This window comes from Capra hircus, chromosome 20, assembly GCF_001704415.2.
Source record: "Capra hircus breed San Clemente chromosome 20, ASM170441v1, whole genome shotgun sequence".
Classification (NCBI taxonomy): Eukaryota; Metazoa; Chordata; class Mammalia; order Artiodactyla; family Bovidae; genus Capra; species Capra hircus.
In genome coordinates, this window is record NC_030827.1 from 24328194 (window position 1) to 24347127 (window position 18934).

Below are 18934 nucleotides of genomic sequence, written 5' to 3' on the forward strand. Positions count from 1 at the left end.
TCTTTGCATACAGTAAGTGAGCCTTTGCTCTCCTTTGACTGGGAAGGAGAATGCCTGTTCTTTGTGGGAGAGCTGGACATACTTGGCTCTGTGACTATGTTGGCCTCTTCCTTGCTTCAGCCATAAAGTCTCTGGAGCTAGGACTACCAGCCAAACCAAACAAAAAAGCCTGATTTCCCTTTTTCCTGTTAACTCTGCAACTCCAAGCAAACTTGGTGTCCATTTTGGAATGAGACACAAACAACTGCTTTAAAATGATAATTCACATTGTTTGTGAGGGTGCCTGCTAGAATAAGAACATCAGTGTGAGATCCAGATGTCAAGACTCAGTCATAAATCAAGTAATTAAAATAGAGCTTGGAACGATTTCTTCCAGAGGACCTGGAATATTCTACCGATTTGCATATGGGTTCAATTAAAAGGAAACAATGCCTATCATTTGGTGCTGGCTCAAATAAAACATGAACTAAAACATTTTGGCAAAGCCTTGTTTAGTGTTAAATCAGTCCGAAAAGGTTTCTCCCATTTGCAGAACTATAACTGCATAGTCTCAATTCTGTCATGATGAATTCAATGCTTCTTAACAAGCGACTGGGCTTCCCTGGTGGCTCAGATGATAAATAATCTGCCTGCAATGCAGGAGACCTAAGTTTGATCCCTGGGTTGGGAGGATCCCGTCGAGAAAGGAATGGCTACCCACGCCAGTGTTCTGGCCTGGAGAATTCCATGGACAGAGGAGCCTGGCAGGCTACAGTCCTTGGGGTTGCAAAGAGTCGGAAGCCACTGAGCAACTTTCACTTTCATTTTGACAAGTGACTGGTGATTTAATAAGTGGATACTAAGGGTTAGTATCAGAAGAGTGGCTAATTTTGCTTAAGAGAAGGTATATTTTGTCTGAGGTGGCCTGGGAGGGGAGGGTCTATATTTTTCCTTCTCTGGAGTCTTTGGCAAATTCTAACCTTTCAGAAAAGTGAAAATGTTAGTCACTCAATCGTGTCCAACTTTTTGCAACCCATGGTCTGTAGCCCACCAGGCTCCTCTGTCCATGGAATCTTCCAGGCAAGAATACTGAAATGGGTTCCATTTCTCCCTCCAGGGAATCTTCCTGACCTAGGGATCGAACCCACATCTCCTGCATGGTAGGCAGATTCTTTAACATCTGAGTCGCTGGGGAAGCCAGTCGTGCTCAAACAGCATCAGGAGACCCTGTTCAAACACTTGGGAATACTTCTGTAGAGTCGTGCATTGATTAAGTGGAGATGACACAGAAGCTGTTTCTTTAGATTTCTGAAGCTGAAGTAGACACATTTGGAGGGTGGATGGTAGGTTACAGGAGGCAATGGACCATATCAGATGACATTCCCTGAATTTGGGAATGGGGGCTGCATTACACACCTCCTGCATCTTTCAGAGGCATTGTAATTAATAACGAGCTTTGTTTTTGAGAGGGTCGCAGAGTCGGACACGACTGAAGCAACTTAGCAGCAGCAGCAGCAGCAGCAAGAAGCAGGAAAGCCAGGGTTCTCCAAGCGGAGGAAATAGGCTGCAAGTGCCAGACATTTTTTTCTCTCTGTCTTAAGCAGCAGGAAGAAACAAACAAGTGTTAGATTTTTTCCCCTTCTCTATACAAATTTAAAAAGAGATTTCTCTTAAAATTCTGTGTTGCCACGACAACACCTGGCTCCACCTGAACTTAACTTTTCTCAAACCTTGAGCTAACCAAGGCATTTTTCTTGTGGAAAAGTTTGTCTTAAGTTATGTTAATATACTATGTATTTACCCTAGACTTGATCTTCAAATCAGTTCTGCTAAGACTCAGAACACTCTTGACAAACCAGTATGTTTAACTCATACATTGTTCTCCTAATCTATGTTAATGAAACTATATATTTGCTTGGAAATCTGCCTTTCTTCAAGATACATGTCAATCGTTTTATGCCCCAGATGACTCACCTGGTGCCAATGTTATCTCAAAATGCATATTGTGGGTGAAGGGTCTGGTGCCATTCTCTCAGTTTTGAGACATTTCCTTTCTCTAATTTGCAGACTGCTAGTAGCTATATAACATCCGGCTAAAAACTAGCAGGGGGGCACTCTTTCTGCCCTCTTCTGATGTCTATGTCAGAAGCTTTCTTTATCTCTTTAATACTTTAATAAAACTTTATTACACAAAAGTTCTGAGCGATCAAGCCTTGTCACTGGCCCCGTGTTGAATTGTTCTCCTCCGGAGGCCAAGAATCCCAGTGTCTTTGGTGGTTCAGCAACAGCCTTTCATTTTGGTCCTATGTAGGGAGAGATGTGGCAAAAAAGTGGGCATGGAGCCCACTGTGTGGCATACTGGATGACAGAGACTTTGCCAGGCTGCTCAAGAACACCACTGGATATTTCATGGGGACCTGGAAGAGGCTGCCTTCCCAGAGTGATCTGCAAACATTTATCAGGCACCTACTATACGTGAGATGCTAAATGCTAGATACTGCTCCTAAATATTGAAGATGCAAAGATTTTGTCCTAAAAGGAAATTTTTGGTCTGTTTCCTCTATTGGCTCTGCCAGAATCACACAAGGAATGCTAGGAGAAAAAAGGGTACAGAAAAGAAGGACAAAGAGAAACAGAGGTGAGGACAGGACCTTGTGCTTTCATTAGAAACCCTCTTAGGTAAGTGCAGCACACCCAGTGGTGCAGGAAGAATTACGGAGCTCGCTGGCACCAACCTCCGTGCTTCTCAGTGTGGTCGGCATCAGCCTCCAACCTTGCATCACTGCCCCTCAGGGTGCCCCACTCATGTTCTCACAGGACTGGTGACATAGCAGGGGAGTTAAACAATAGACTTCGGATCTGTTTTGGATCCTGGCCCTCAGCGTGGCTTTGAGTAACTTATTCAGTCTCTCTGAACTTCAGTTTCCTCAGCCAAAAAATGGGGATGGTATTAGCACCTATTTCTCGGGGTTTTGTTAGGATTTAATGATATAATCACCTGATGTTAATATCATCATCATCATATGTGAGCAGTATCTTCAATGCATCAGGCACTATACTAAGTGCTACTGAATCTTCTTGCCTAGGGTTTTAATGCATATTAAAAGAATTAACACATGAAGCCACTTGATTAAACGAGAGGTTCATATTCTACCCAAAGCAGTGCAGTACTGGCAGTGGAATGCCAGGTGGGTGATCTAAGGATAGATGAGGGGTTTTTAAGAGCTTCCCGAATGCTCATACTCTACCTGACAGTTCAGTTCAGTTCAGTGGCTCAGTCACGTCCAACTCTGCAACTCCATGGACTGCAGCAGGCCAGGCCTCCCTGTCCATCGCCAACTCCTGGAGTTTACTCAAACTCATGTCCATTGAGTCGGTGATACCATCCAACCATCTCATCCTCTGTCGTCCCCTTCTCCTCCTGCCTTCAATTTTTCCTAGCATCAGGGTCTTTTCAAATAAGTCAGTTCTTTGCATCAGGTGGCCAAAGTATTGGACTTTTAGTCTCAGCATCAGTCCTTCCAGTGAATATTCAGGACTGATTTCCTTTAGGATGGACTGGTTGGATCTCCTTGCAGTCCAAGGGACTGACAGACAGGGCTTTTTCCTTCATCCTTACACAGAGCCTTGGCAAGAAAAATGGATGAAGGAAAAAGCACATTAAGAACACTCACAAGGGGCAGACTTGAGTTTGGAGGTATTGCTGGTTCTCTATCTTGTAAGGGATGCTGAGTTGCTGGTAAAATACCCTGCACTCTTCTCTGTCTATCAAAGTAGCATCAAATCCTTACATCAACCAACCTCTTGATTTTGAACACCTATCTTCTCTTCTTCCTCCCAACCCAGTCTTTCCAGGTATTCATGAGCCAGTAATTTTCTTAAGTCCAAAACTGCAAAGGACTGACACTCAAAAAAACGAATATCCTTTTATAGCCAAAAAAAAAAGTGCTGTTTACTATCACCATAATTTCATTTCTAAAGTAAGGAAGAAATCTTATATTAAAGAATCTTATGGGAAAAAAATAAGCAGCTTCATGAAAAATTCTCTCCTTTGTCCAGACTTGACCTGGGCCTGGAAAAATCTTAGCACACACCAGGGTGAGGAACCCCCTTGCAGAGGCCTTCCTTATGGGTGTGTGGTCAGAGCTGAGGGAGAGGCAGGGAGAGGGGAATTCAGCTCCTTGATGTCGGTGTTTCTTATGAAGATGTTAGTCAGGAATACCTGGGGTGTGTGTGTGTGTGTGTGTGTGTGTGTGTGTGTGTGTGTGTGTATGTGTACCTGGTGTGTGTGTGTGCGTATGTGTACCTGGGGTGTGTGTGTGTGTGTGTGTGTGTGTGTGTACCTGGTGTGTGTGTGTGCGTATGTGTACCTGGTGTGTGTGTGTGTATGTGTACCTGGTGTGTGTGTGTGTGTGTGTGTATGTGTACCTGGTGTGTGTGTGTGTATGTGTGTATGTGTACCTGGTGTGTGTGTGTGTGTGTATGTGTGTATGTGTACCTGGTGTGTGTGTGTGTATGTGTGTATGTGTGTATGTGTACCTGGTGTGTGTGTGTGTGTGTGTGTGTGTGTATGTTGCCAGAATGGGAGTTGGGATGAAGGTAGTTTGCTACTTTAGAGTCCGGACAAGGCCAGCTTCATGGCCGTGTGCAACCGGTGCAGTCACACAAGGTCCACTCTCAGAAAAACCCTGGGTTTGGCTTAATGCTCTGCTGTCACTATCTGGAAATTCTAATAATTTTTGAACCAAGACTCCACATTTTCATGTTTCACTGAACCTTAAAAATTCTGTAGCTGATTCTGAGACCTCACCGAACTTAGCTGATGGTTGCATCAGACACCTTGTAAGCACTGTTCTCAGCTTGTTTATAGCTAAAAATGAGGGTATGGCGTGCCTGGTACCTTCTGCCCTGGGCCCCTCGGTCCCCACAGCATGCCTGTGGGAACTTAGGCTTGCACAACCCAGACGGAGGGAGAGTTACTTCTCCACAGAATGGCCGTTGGCCGCTGGCCAAGTGGAGCTGACAAAAAAGCACTTCCTCCATTCATCTCAGGGGTAAACAGCTATAAAATGCATTGTGAGGCTTCTCAGAATGTCCTGAAGGTTGGGCACAAATACACTGGCATGGATACTTCCAGTCCTGGTTATTAGCCCTGTCCGTTTCACAGAGGACCCTTTGCTTTGGAGGAAACCTAGGCTAAGATGACAGCTCACATTGTCCTTGTACTGTGTGCCCCAGGACCGTGGACTCTCAGGGTCTTGGCCCTTGCACAACCCTTAGGCACACAGTTATGCTCTGGGTTACTTGCCTCCCGGATCTGTTTCCCAAAGGACCCGGGTCTGCTGGGACATGCTGTCTGCCTGCAAGTGGGAGCCAGGAAGCCTTGTGCTGGTGGGAGACTTGGCTATTTTGGCCTCATGCTGAGAAGCTAGGCTTTTCCCAAACCACCTTTTAGTTGAATATCGCCTCACTCTAGACTACAGTTTCTCTGCTGGTTGTGTTAGATCCCAGAAACAATAAATTATCCACCACAACTTGTAGCAAGACCAAGATTTAGTGCATTTTGTAATATTTGAAAAAAAAAACTCCTCTGCATTTCATTTCAGCATTGCGGGTCTTCACATAGCAAAGACTACACTGGCACTTTTTAAAGAACTACAGCTTTATTGAGATATTATTTACATACCATACAATTCACTCAAATTATACAATTCAGTAGTTCCTAGTCACAGAGCTGTGCAGCCATGACTACAATCAATTTTAGAATATTTTCATCACTTGAAAAAGAAACCCTGTGCCCATTAGCAATCACTTTTCATTTATCCCCAAATCCCCCAGCCCTAATATATTTTCTGTTCCTATGGATTTGCCTATTCTAGACATTTCATTTCAATAGAATCATACAGTATTTGAGCCTTTGAGATTGGCATCTTTCACTTAGCATAGTATTTTCAAGATGCATCATGTTGTGGCATGTATCAGTTCCTTTCTGTGGCTGTCTATGTTTCAGCGTATGAAAGTGTGTGTGTTAGTTGCTCAGTCGTGTCTGACTCTTTGCGACCCTACTGACTGTGGCCCACCAGGCTTCTCTGTTCATGGGATTGGTTTGCTGTTTCCCTTCTCCAGAGGATCTTTCCCCTCCAGGGATCAAACCCTGGTCTCCTGCATTGCAGGCAGATTCTTTACCATTTGAGCTATTTATCCAGGCATCAGTTAATGGACATTTGGGTTGTTCCCACCTCTTTTCTGGCTATTGTAAAAAATAATGCTTTGAATATTTGTGAACCTGCTGTGTTGATATGTTTTCATTTCTCTTGAAATGAAAGTAGAATTGCTAGGTAACATGGTAATTCTGTGTTTAATCTTCTGAGAAACTGCTATACTTTTCCAAAGTGGCTACTACATTTTACATTCCTGCTAGCAATGTGTGAGAGTTCAAATTTTTCTACATCCTTACCAATACATATTATTTGCCTTTATGATTTTAGCCATCACACTGGGTGTGAAGTGGTTATCTCATTGTGGTTTTGATTTGCATTTCCCTAATGATTAATGATACTGAACATCTTTTCATTTACTCATTGGCCATTTGTCTATCTTCTTTAGAGAAATATCTACTCAGATCCTTTGTTAACACCATTTTCTTTTTATTCTTGTGTTGTAAGATATTTATATATTATGGTAGTAATCCTTATCAGATATGTGATATACAAAATTTTTCTCCCTTTCTGTGGACTGTCTATTCACTTTTTTGATGGTGTCCTATGAAACACAAAATGTTTTAATTTTGAGGATATCTAAAAAATTTATTATTTCTTCTGTTGCTTGTACTTATGGTGGAGAATCTAAGTAAATATTTCCTAATTTAAAGTCATGAGGATTTATGCTTGTGCTTTCTTGTAAGAGTTTTGTAGTTTTAGGTCTTAAAATTAGACCTTTGACTCATTTTGAGTTCCTTTTTACACATAGTATATATGGTGTGAAATGTAGGTCCAACATCATTCTACATTGAATGTATACTTATCTTAGCACCATGTGTTGAAGAGACTATTAGCTCCCATTTAATTGTCTATTCTCCATTTTCAAAAATGAGTTGATTGTAAGAGATTATTTCTATCTTCTCAATACTATTCTATTGATTTTTATATCTACCGTTATGCCAGTTCCACCCTGTCTTGATTACTATAGTTTTACAGTAAGTTTTGAAACTAAGAAGTGAGTTCTTGAACTTTATTCTTCTTTTTCAAGATTGGTTTGCCTATTTTGAGCTCCTTAATTTTCATATGAACTTTAAAATCAGTTTTTTAATTTCTTCAAAGAAGGCAGCAAAGATTTTGATACATGTCTCATTGAATCTGTAGATAAATTTGACAAGTAGAATTTGAAAGTAGAAATTTTTCTTCTCCCCTGACCTCTTCACTCTGAGTGTGCTTCAGCTCTGCAGGGTTTGAAACCATCAAAGCCAGAGGAAGCACAGATAAGAGAGCAGACAGATCCTCTATTTCCTTGACTTCAGACCCACGCCATCAGAGGGGGAGAGGCCACAATTTAAAGGCAAATCTGAAATTTTGACTATTATGTAAGACTAGATACATTTTGAAGCAAATCTGAAATTATGATTTATGACTTTAAGTGACCCTAGAATTGTGTGTATTACTCAAGAGTGACCAGAGAATTCTTGAGGACTTTCCATGCTTCCGGCATAAAAATCAGCAGACATGGCCTCACAGAGCTGATTGAAGGGGACAGTGAAGGACAAAAATGAAATTGTTTTCTGCTGACACTCTGTGCACTGCTTGTTCAATACAGTGTTTGCATGAGAAGGATGCATTTTTATTTGTTAGAATCACACCTTGACCACAGGGCTGAGTGCCAGAGGCTGCTGAGTTTTATTTCAAATTCGGTTTCACTCTAATAATGCCTTATCTATACACTATTTCTTCCCAGGGGCCTTGTCTGACCACTCCATTTATGTGGACTCAGTCACCACAATGGACCTATGTCCTTCTTTCTGGCCACTGAGCATTGGAACCTCCTTCCTATGTCTGGGAAACCTCTGATCTTAGGAAGTGGAACCCCACTGAGGGATAGAAGCCAAAATGTCAGGTGCTGAAGTCCCACCCTCCCTGTGGCGGTTGTGCAAGTGTAGCCCAGCAATGGGAGGAGTTGTGTTGTCTGGACTTCATTGTGGTGACAGATGGGGGTAGCGGAAGCCACATCTGTTTCTAGAGGCAGCAGTGAGCGAGGAAAGGGCCTGGAGTTATAGTGTGGGTGTAGAGCTGCAGAGCCTGTGCCCCGAGGGGGCCATGGAGTCTGTTGGCCCAGGTCTGCCATGTGGGTTTGGCAGCAGATCCTGGCTCCGTAGCTACGCCTGGTTCTCTGGCGCTCCTGGACATTCACTGAGCTTCTCAGTCATCTTTTCTCTTTTCTATTTTTTTGGAAGTAATTATAGATTTACAAAAAGCTACAGACATAGTAGAGAGTGCCCTCAGGTACTCTCACCCAGCTTCTCCTAAGGTTAATATCTTGTATAACTATGATACTTTTATCAAAACTAAGGAACTACCATTGGTATAACACTATTATCCAAACGACAGATTTTATTTCACCCACTTTCCCACTAAGGTTCCTTTTTTCTTACAGGATCCAGTTCAGGAGACCACTTTCCTTTTGGCTGTCATGTCTCCTGGGTTTCTTTTCATCTGTGACAGTTTCTTAATAGTCTTTCCTTGTTTTCTAAGAGAACTTGTCAGTTGTTTTGTAAAATGTTTCTCAAGTTGAATTTATCTGATGTTTTCTCACTATTTGACTGGAATTATGGATTTGGGGGAAGAACTGCATAGAGGTGAAGTGTCTCTTCCCTTCAAGTGTTGAATATCAGGGCATACATGATATCCACATGACTTATCACTGGTATATTAACTTTGATCAGCTAGTTAAAGTGCTGATAGATTTCTCCACTGTGAAGCTACTATTTTTCCCTTTTCATACTTTTGTTAGAAGGGAGTCTCTAAGTCCAGCTCACACTTAGAGATAGGGAAGTTGAGTTCCATCTGCTAGAGAAGGCTTGTGTTCATATATTAATTGGAATTCTTCTGTCAAGAAAGGTTTGTCCTTTCTCCTCTATGTATACATGTATATATACACATCTATTTATCTATCCGATTCTCATTCTAGCACAAGAAAAGGACATTTGTTAGTAAAAATTCAGAGAGAAAGTTTAGAACCCAATGGCAGGAAAAATAACCAGCATGATAAGATCTAGAGAAATATTATAAACTGAGATGAGAGACCACATGGAGGAAACAAGACAGATGATCTCTATTAACCTGCTCTATTTCCTTGGCAGTGGACTGGCGCCTGCTACAAAGGTCTTCGTTTTAATTTCCTCATGGCTTCAACTAGCCAGAGCCTCCATATAGCCTGAGCCTGTCCTTTATCCCCAGGCTACATGACTGTTGTATCAGGTCATAATATCATCTGACTATAGTCCAGGGCCACTTGGCTCAAATTCTCAAGAGAAAGGAATTTTCTCAGTCTAACTTATACAGTCATTCCTCCTGAGTCAGGTATCCACTTGAATTCAGTTAGCTGTGACTAGCAGTGGGGTAGAAATACTTGGCAAAAAAAAAAAAATGCCAGTATGATGGGCTGGCATTGCAAAATACTGCACTTTCTTTGGCTCTTATTGGAGTAAGCGTTCTACTACTAAAATAACATATTAAAAAGCAGAGACATCACTTTGCCAACAAAGGTCTGTATAGACAGAGTTATGGTTTTTCCAATAGTCATGTATGGATGTGAGAGTTGGATCATAAAGAAGGCTGAGCACTGAAGAATTGATGCTTTCGAACTGTGGTGCTGAAGATGCTTGAGAGTCTCTTGGATAGCAAGGAGATCAAACCAATCAATCCTAACAGAATTCAACTCTGAATATTCATTGGAAGGACTGATGCTGAAGCTGAAGCTCCAATACTTTGGCCACATGATGTGAAGAGCTGACTCAATGGAAAAAACCCTGATGCTGGGAAAGATTGAAGACAAAAGGAGGAGGCGGTGATAGAGGAAGAGGTGGTTGGATGGCATCATCAACTCAATGGACATGAGTTTTTAGCAAACTCCAGGAGATAGTAAAGGACAGAGAAGCCTGGTATGCTGCAGTCCATGATGTAGCAAAGAGTCAGGCATGACTTAGCAACTGAACAACAACTAAAATAACATCCAGAGTTGCATTCACTTCAAAGTCTACATATGGGCCCTTCTGCTTACCAAACAGTGCTCTGCAGTGATCATCTTTATTCTCGAATATTTTGGAGTATCCACTTGAGATTTTCTTAAGCAGATAAAATTTAGCTGCTCTGGAAGCCTTGATAGGGGCTTTCATGTCACCTTCTCAGCCTCTCCATCCTCTCCCCAGTAGCTGCCAAGATCCCCTTCAGAATATGGTTTAAGGGATGTAGACCAGATAAATGACTTACTTCTCAGTTTTCATGTTGAAGAATGAAAAGTCACTGCTCTCATGTATCATTCTCCTCTATGAAACTATACTGAGGGGCCCTGGGAAATTCAGAGTTCCTGCCTCTAAAAACAGCGTAACAATGAATTTAGTAATAAAACCTTCAAGGTCCCGGAAGGCACACCCAAACTGGGTCACTGAGAAGCAGCTAACAGCAGACTACAGGGATGTGGACAGGGTTCTGGAAAGAGAAGTATGGCTCAGTACGCCCAGGACTTGCCACCGCAGGGAGCCATCGCAACCCCTCAGGCTGGGAAGACAAAGGAAGAAGTGGTTCCTAGAGTTGGAGCGAGCGGTTCCCTGCCTGTAAGAAGGAGCCAACCTCAGAGAATGGAAGGGAGAAAGCTGGAGGGGACACACACTTATCGCTGCCTCCTACCTTCTGACCTCCTGCCAGTTGACTGCCATCCACTGAACCCAATGGGAAGCCAGAGGGCCAGGTTGCCTTTGATTTAGTCCATAGAGAGCAGCCTTCCCGGACAGACAGCAGGGTGGAGAGGGTGGGGAAATGGCTCTACAGAAACACAAGGAAGGTACAAGACAGATGGTGTGTGGCCCAACTGGGCCTAGAACCCCAGTTACCAGACTTGTGTCATCAAGCTCTTTAAAACACTCTGACTTCTCATTTTCTCCTGTTACCCTAGGCTGGCTGCTCCAAGGTTTGTTTCATGTTACAGATGAAGGAGCAGCTTAGCTTTGCAAATTGTGAGGGCCCCCTGCATTTTACACAGTCCAGTCATGAAAGACCTTGGCCTTCATGCTTGCTTTTCTTGCGTTTCCTCCCAGTTCTAGAGGCCAGAAAACTATCTTATGGCCCCTCCATCCTGTTTTCTGATGGACTTGCTTCTAGATGGAGTGCTTTGCTGAGAAACCCTTCCTTAGAGAGCACCGGAAAGCCCCCAATAATTGTGTGTGTGTGTGTGTGTGTGTGTGTGTGTGTGTGTGTTTGCAATGGAAAAAGAAGCCTCAGATTGCTTCCTGAGTAAGTGAGGTCTGCATTCTTCCTGGAAAGAGTTTTCTTCTCTGAGGCTGCTATTGCCACGGTCAATTGAGAACTAGGAAGCTGCTTGCAGAAACCCTCGCCTGTGCTTTGGAATGTAATTGAAAACAACTGTTCTGTTTCTACTGAAATGTGTAGGGAGTTGGAACCAACACTGGCAGCTAGTCCAGGAGTGGGTGGGGGAAGAATGGTTTGGAGGAGGGGAAGGGAAAATAGTGGTTGGGTTGGGGCAGGAAAAAAAAAAGTTTATTGGTGAAAAGAAGGGAAAATAATTGGAGGTTTCCATGTAGAATAAATTTCCGTCTGACCCACCCTGATGGCAGAGTAGGCTATGGATGAGAGAAGCTGGTTGAACTTTTTAGACTAACAGTCTCAGAGGGAGGCAGTAAGAAGGCGAGTCCTGCACAGAAACCTTCCTTTCTTTATTGCCATCCACATTTTCAAAAAGAGGAGCGGAGGCTAGTTCACACCGCCATGGGGATATTAATAGTTTATAGAAGATAAGGAGAGACCCTCCCAGACTTAGAAGGAAAATTTCCATTACCTTTCCAGGTATCTGTCTGACTTCAACGAGGAAGGTTGAACACTCATCCCATCGTGCAATTTGCCTTTTGTTTCCTGCAGGCTCCATATTCTCTGGCCTTAGCTTTTTTTTTTTTCCCATCAGTCAGAATTTTATTCCTAAATAATGGCCCATACCAAATGCGGATGAGGGCGGAGTCTTTGCTGGCTAGTCCCCACATGGAACAATTCCTCCCTGAGCAGTGTCTCTTCCAGCCCTGAAAGAGTGGAGGCTGGGATTCCTTCAGGAGATCTGACATATTCTCCCATTACTTGAAGAATGCAGAGAATCTGGGGGCTAAGCTCAAAAGGCAGAGCTCTTACATGCCTTCCTTAGGAGAGAGAAAACACTTTCCCTGTGGTACTGAGTGAGGTGAGAGTTGATCACATTCAGAAGCATTAAAAAGGACCTTTGAGGTGAAGTTATTTTCTTGAGCTTTTATAGTTGTAAGCTTAGGAATGAATAAGAAGTGATCTGAAGTCTTTCATGCTAACCATCTTGGCTGAGAGCCTGGGCCTCTGAGGAATCAACAATGGGCTGGGTCACAGATAGATTTTTGTGTAGACATCTCCCCTTTTTCTGGTCTCCCATAAGATTCCACAGTTCCAATTAATCCCCAAATGTTAACATTCTTGTTAATGTGCAGTTTTATGAGAGGCATGTGATAACTAACACTTGCAACAGTGCTAGGCATATAGCAAGTACTTCATGAATGTCTTACATGTCTTAACTTATTTAATTATCATACTCTATGAAGTTCATGCTTCCCAGGAGGCTCAGTGGTAAAGAATCTGCCTGCCAATGCAGGAGACTCAGGAGACATGGGTTCGACCCCCAGATCAGGAAGGTCCCCTGGAGAAGGAATTGGCAACCCACTCTAGTATTCTTGCCTGGAAAATCCCATGGACAGAGGAGCCTGGCAGGCTACAGTCCATAGAGTCACAAAGAGTCAGACATGACCGGGCACTAGCATGATGAACTACATATTCCAATAGTATCTCATTTTTCTCCTTTGTAAAATATAAAGAGACTAACTTGCTCAAGGTCATGTAACTAATGAGTACTTATAAAGATGTTGAGATGTACCGCTCAGCTCCCTCTTCAGAGTTGAAAGACTTGCACCTCCAGCTGCTGAGAGTGTGGCTGCAGACAGCCCTTAGCCGTCAGCCCTTTTTGGGAAAGGCCTTTGCTGAAGAGAACCATCAAGCCTAGGGCCATACTTGCTTCTTAGGGCAGCCTGTATCCAGTGACTGATTAACAGAGGAATACAAAGGTAACCCCCACCCCCAGTTCATCTCAGGATAATGCTGAAGGTCCATCTCAGTTTCAGAAGCCTGAAAAGTTGACTCAGGCCTTCACTGAGATTGCCCTGCAGCTTAACTTCTCCCTTAACCCAGTCCTACTTATTTCCTTTTCCTTCCATAGTAGTTGATTCCAGGAACACTCCCTAATAACTCTCCAGCATTCTAAAACCCTTGACTCAGAATCTGCCTCCTGGAGAACCCACAACATGACAGTACGAGGGCCACAATTTGAACTTGGGCTGTCTAGCTCCATAGGCCATGTTCTTAGCCAATGCACTCCCCCCTTCCCTGCACATGTTTTAATGATATGAATAGAGATCTGTTGCCCACCTTGGTAGAAATAAGGGCCTCTACTGTTTTTCAATGAGCTTCTAAAAGTTTGAGTTCAATGACTCTTGGGCCCTTGAGAACTGAGTAAATGACAGCAAGGGGGGCAAGCCCTGGAAGAAGGTTAGAAGCCACCGCAGCTTTCTCCATCAGGGCTTTCTCTGTGTGGAATCCTTGGTGAAAAGCTTAGTGATCATCCATGTACCATCCTCACAAGCTTTATGGAATTGTGTCTTTGGATGCAGGCATAGCTCTGGACATACAACCCTACTTCATCTTCTATAGATGAGGATGCTGACGTATAGAAGAGCAGAGGGTTCCCTCAGCTAACCACTGGCAGAAATGGCTCTGGAACACTGCACCTGGACTGTTACTCAAGGGCTCTTTCTACCGCCCTGCTCTTCCATTTTGAGATTTCATCCAACATGATGAACGTGCCAGAGACAGCTGATGCGCAGTGCCTATTGCCTGTGTCCCTCTAATACTTCCCAGCTTCCTCTGTAGTTAGGTTGGAATCACGAGATCATCTGGCTTGAACTGTGAGTAGAAGTGGAGGAGGAGCCTCATCCAAGCTAGTGAGTTCAGGCCAGTGTCCCTTTTCCATTCTTCATGTGCTCTGCAAAGGAGAACTCGGAGATCAGCTGGAACATATGGCAAAGCTGCAAGGCAGAGGACGGCCTTCCAACTTACATGAGACTTCATCTGAGCATGAAACAAGCCACAGCTCTCTGAAGCCTCTAAGACTTCATAAGTTTGCCTTTGAGATGCAAGTATCCACTACCAACTCAACAGGCTTCTATTTCTGGGCCAGCTTGCTGGAACAAGACATAAGGAGCAAGATTTGGCAACAGTGGGCCTCCATGTGGGAGAAGTCAATAGGAATGTGATGCTCATCACTTGGACACCTCTTTCTCAACTCAGAGGCAGAGGCCTGAGAGAAGGCAGGAATTTCAAAGTTGAGGAAAGACTAGTTGCTACCTGAGTGTACCTTCCTACTCTAGGAAATGAAGTTTCCAAGGATATAGAGAAGGCTGTTAGGTAGCTCTGGTGTGCTCTTTCTTGATTCTCTTTCTACAACCAGGGTGGGGTTGTGGCCACATTGCCTTTTCAAGCCTGAGCCCAGCTGCATCCCATCTCACAAGTGACCTCGGAACTGGTAGGAGGAACTGAGCCAATGAGACTTCTCTATGAAACCTCTTCTTCAGACCCCAGTTCATGCCCCACCTGCAGTGGGCCTCTCAGGACCTGGCTCTGAGCTGAGAATTCACACCCCTTTCCCTTGGTGGGCACAACTGTGATTCCAAACAAACCCCTCTCTGCCAGGTAGTTGGTTCTGCAGCAATAACTGGGTGGCCATTGGCTCTAGAACCTCAAATTGAAACATGGATTGCTGGCCCCAGTGTTGAATTCTGGCCAGCTGACCTTGGTTTTGGATGTCCTGCCACTGAGGCCGGTACACCCACAGTGGTGAAGTTCACTTCTAGACAGCTGGGTTGCCTGTGCCTTTCTCCCTCCACAGATGGCAGTTTATTTCAGAGTGACTCCCCCATAGATGATCACAGTCGCATGTTCCAGCATCAGCAGGTGCAAGGCCAGACTTTCATATCCTCACCTCATGTAGCTTTTGATAAGACTTACTATTTAAAGTCGTAGTTAGTGGTTTCATTGCATGCAGACTCTTCTCAGAGAACAGGATGTGATACAGCTGGACGGTGATTCTGTGGTTGTTGATCATATAGATTAAGTGAGAAATCCCTGTAACTGGGTTGACCTCTTCCATTCTCATTAATAATGACAGAGTCTTCACTAGGTTCTGCTAGATATAATAATTAGCAAATAAAGAATTAGAAGATCCAGCAAATGCCCAACATTTTATGCATAAAACCAAGGAGTTACTATCACAAATACTTTATTTTCCTGACATTTATCTTTTTGAAAAATCTGTTTCAATTGTAAAGATTTAAGTAATACAACAGAAAGAAATTGTCATTTTCTAGTCCTAAATCTCTAACAGGTAAGTGAACAATTTGATATATATTCTTCTAAGTTTTTATGCTAACATATCCACAGGGTATGGCAATCCACTCTAATATTCTTACCTGGAGAATCCCATGGCCTGAGGAGCCTGGTGGGCTACAGTTCATAGGATCACAGAGAATTAGATACAGGACTGAAGCGGCTTAGCATGCATACATGCACACAAATCCACATATTTAAAAAAATATAAATGGGATCATGCATGCACACATGCTAAGTTGCTTCAGTTGTGTCCGATTCTTTGCAACCCTATGGACTGTGGCCCACCTGCAGGGCTCTTCTGTCCATGGAATTCTGGCAAGAATACTGGAGTGGGTTGCCATGCCATCCTCTAGGGAATCTTCCTGACCCAGGGATCAAACCTTTGTCTCTTATGTCTCCTACATTGGCAGGAGGGTTCTTCACAACTAGTGCCATCTGGGAAGCCCAAATGGGGTCATACTGTATATATATATTGCTCTGTAACTTTAATTTTTGTTTCATTTTAAGGTATTGGGACATTTTTCCATGTCAGTGGGATCTACTTCATTAAAAAAAAAAACCTACAGTGTATAACTATGTGGGTGAACCATGACATATTTACTTAACTCTCCATTGATAGGACTAGGTTATAGTCATTCATTTATTATTATGACCAATACTACAATAAGCATCTTTATACAGTAAATCTTTGTACATCTGTCCTATAGTTTCTTTAAGATAAACCACTAGAATTAGAAATATTAGCTCAAAGGCATGTACAGGAAATCTTTCACATTGTTAATAGATTATTTTCTAGAAATGTTGCAACAGTTTGTACTCCTAGAAACTAGAATAAGAGTACCCATTTTTGCCATACCTTTGGATCACTGAATATTACCACTCCAATTACTCTGAAAGGTTTAAATAAATCTTCAATCTTGCTTTTAAAAAATTTGCATTTCTCTGTTTATAATTGAATTTAAGCAGTTTCTTTTCAGATAGTGGTAATCATTTGTATTTTATCTAATTGAGTGCTTAATTTTTGCCCATTTTTCTTTTGCTTATGTTTTGTAACTGATAGATAAAAGTTCTATATATTTTATAGATCTTAAACCTTTGTGATATACATTGAAAATATTTTATAATACATTTTATTATTTTCTCATATTGAAAGACTTGATTTAAAGTTTTATGTACTTCTGTAAAAGCAAAAGTCACAAAGTTAATTTTCTGCTTTAATATTTCTGGCTTTGTGACACGCTTCGAAAAGCCCTTTCTACCTCAAAAGTATAAAAGTCTTCTACATTTCCTTCAAGTACTTCTAAATGTAAAAACAAAAGAACTTATGAATATTCTCTCATCATATAAAAAAAATTTCTTCAAAATGGAGTTAGCATATTTCTTTACCCAGTATATAACCATCATTTCAATGCTACATAATGAAATGTGAAACATTAAAATACTCCAGTTATTTTAAAATTCATCTGTAGGTTTTAAACATAAAAATAAATTATACATGTGTGGATTTTAACTTAGACCCTATATTCTGTTTCATTCGTCTCTTTTTCCATACTTAATTCAAACCCAGAGTGTTTTCATTGCTGCGTCTTTAAAGTATGTCTTGATATTTAGAAGGGCAGATTTCCACTCATTAATTTTTTTGTGCATTTATTCTTTCAAATGAAAGTTAGAATCAATGTAACTGATTTTAACTTTTTGATTCTTTCAAACTGTTATTAAAACTTTATTAGAATTGTGTAAATTTATAAATTAATTTGAAAGGAATTGAAACTTATGAGATTGAATCTTCCTAAACAGAAATGCAATATTCAGTTCAGTTCAGTCACTCAGTCATGTCTGACTCTTTGCAACCCCATGAACTGCAGCACGCCAGGCCTCCCTGTCCATTACCAACTCCTGGAGTCCACCCAAACCCATGTCCATCACAGTATAGAAATCCATTTATTTAAATCCTTCCTGTTTTTCAGTAAAGTTATTTTTTATGGACATCTTATGGAAATATAAATATTTAGTAATTCCTAAATTATTTCTGCTGTGTTAATAATTGTTTGATATTTAAATATTGTCTTGCTATATGATTGTCTTCCTAAACTCTCTGTTATTAGTTCTAATTGTTTTTGAGGTATAATTGTATTACAAATAATGACCACCTGTCTCTTCCTTCCTGATATTTCAACTTGTCCTATTGAATTTGTTAGAATCTTCACAAAAATGTATAATATTATAAACAATCATATTTACCTTATTTCGGATGGAATGTATAACACTAGAAGCAGTTCCATTCAAGTACGTGTTATCTGTTGACAAAATGTTGTCAAATGAGAAAACTTCTTTCTATATCTGGTTTAAAAAATTTGTGTATATTTATGTATATGCAACTGCTCAGTCAGTAAAGAGTCTGCCTGTAACGCAGGAGATCTGGGTTTGATTCATGGGTCAGGAAGATCCTCTGGAGAAGGAAATGGCAACCACACCAATATTCTTGTCTGGAGAATCCCATGGACAGAGGAGCAGTCTGTAGGGTCACAAGAGTTGGACACGACTTAGCAACTAACTACCAACTAAGTACACAGCCCACACATGTATATTTTATCAAGAATAGATGTTTAATTTCACTGACTGTCTTTTGACATTATCCAGATAATTATATAGTTTTTTTCATTCAATATAAAATACAATGAATTCTATTAATTGATTTTCCAAAATATATTAAATGAATAAATGAATGAATCAAATCATCCTTGAATTCCTGGAATGAGTTAATTGATTATGATATATTTTAAAAATATATTACTGTATTCCATTTTCTCATATAATATTTAGAATATTTGCCTGTATATTTTTAAGTGTGACTTAATCTATTCTTTATCGTGTGGCATTTTTGTCAGATTTTGAATACATATTATTCTGGCTTCATAGATGGCTTTACAAATGACTTTTTCCTTTTAAAATGAATTTTAAATATTACTCTGGGTCACATCCCAGAAACAAAGTGAGAATACTTCTTATTGAGTATGTAGCCCATCTATATGAACAAATTAGGGCTTCCCAGGTGGCACTAGTGGTAAAGAACCTGCCTGCCAATGCAGGAGACATAAGAGACTCTGTTCGATCTCTGGGTCAGGAAGATCCCCTGGAGGAGGGCATGGCAACTCATTCCAGTATTCTTGCCTGGAGAATCCCATGGACAGTGGAGCCCAGCAAGCTGTATCCATAGGGTGGCAAAG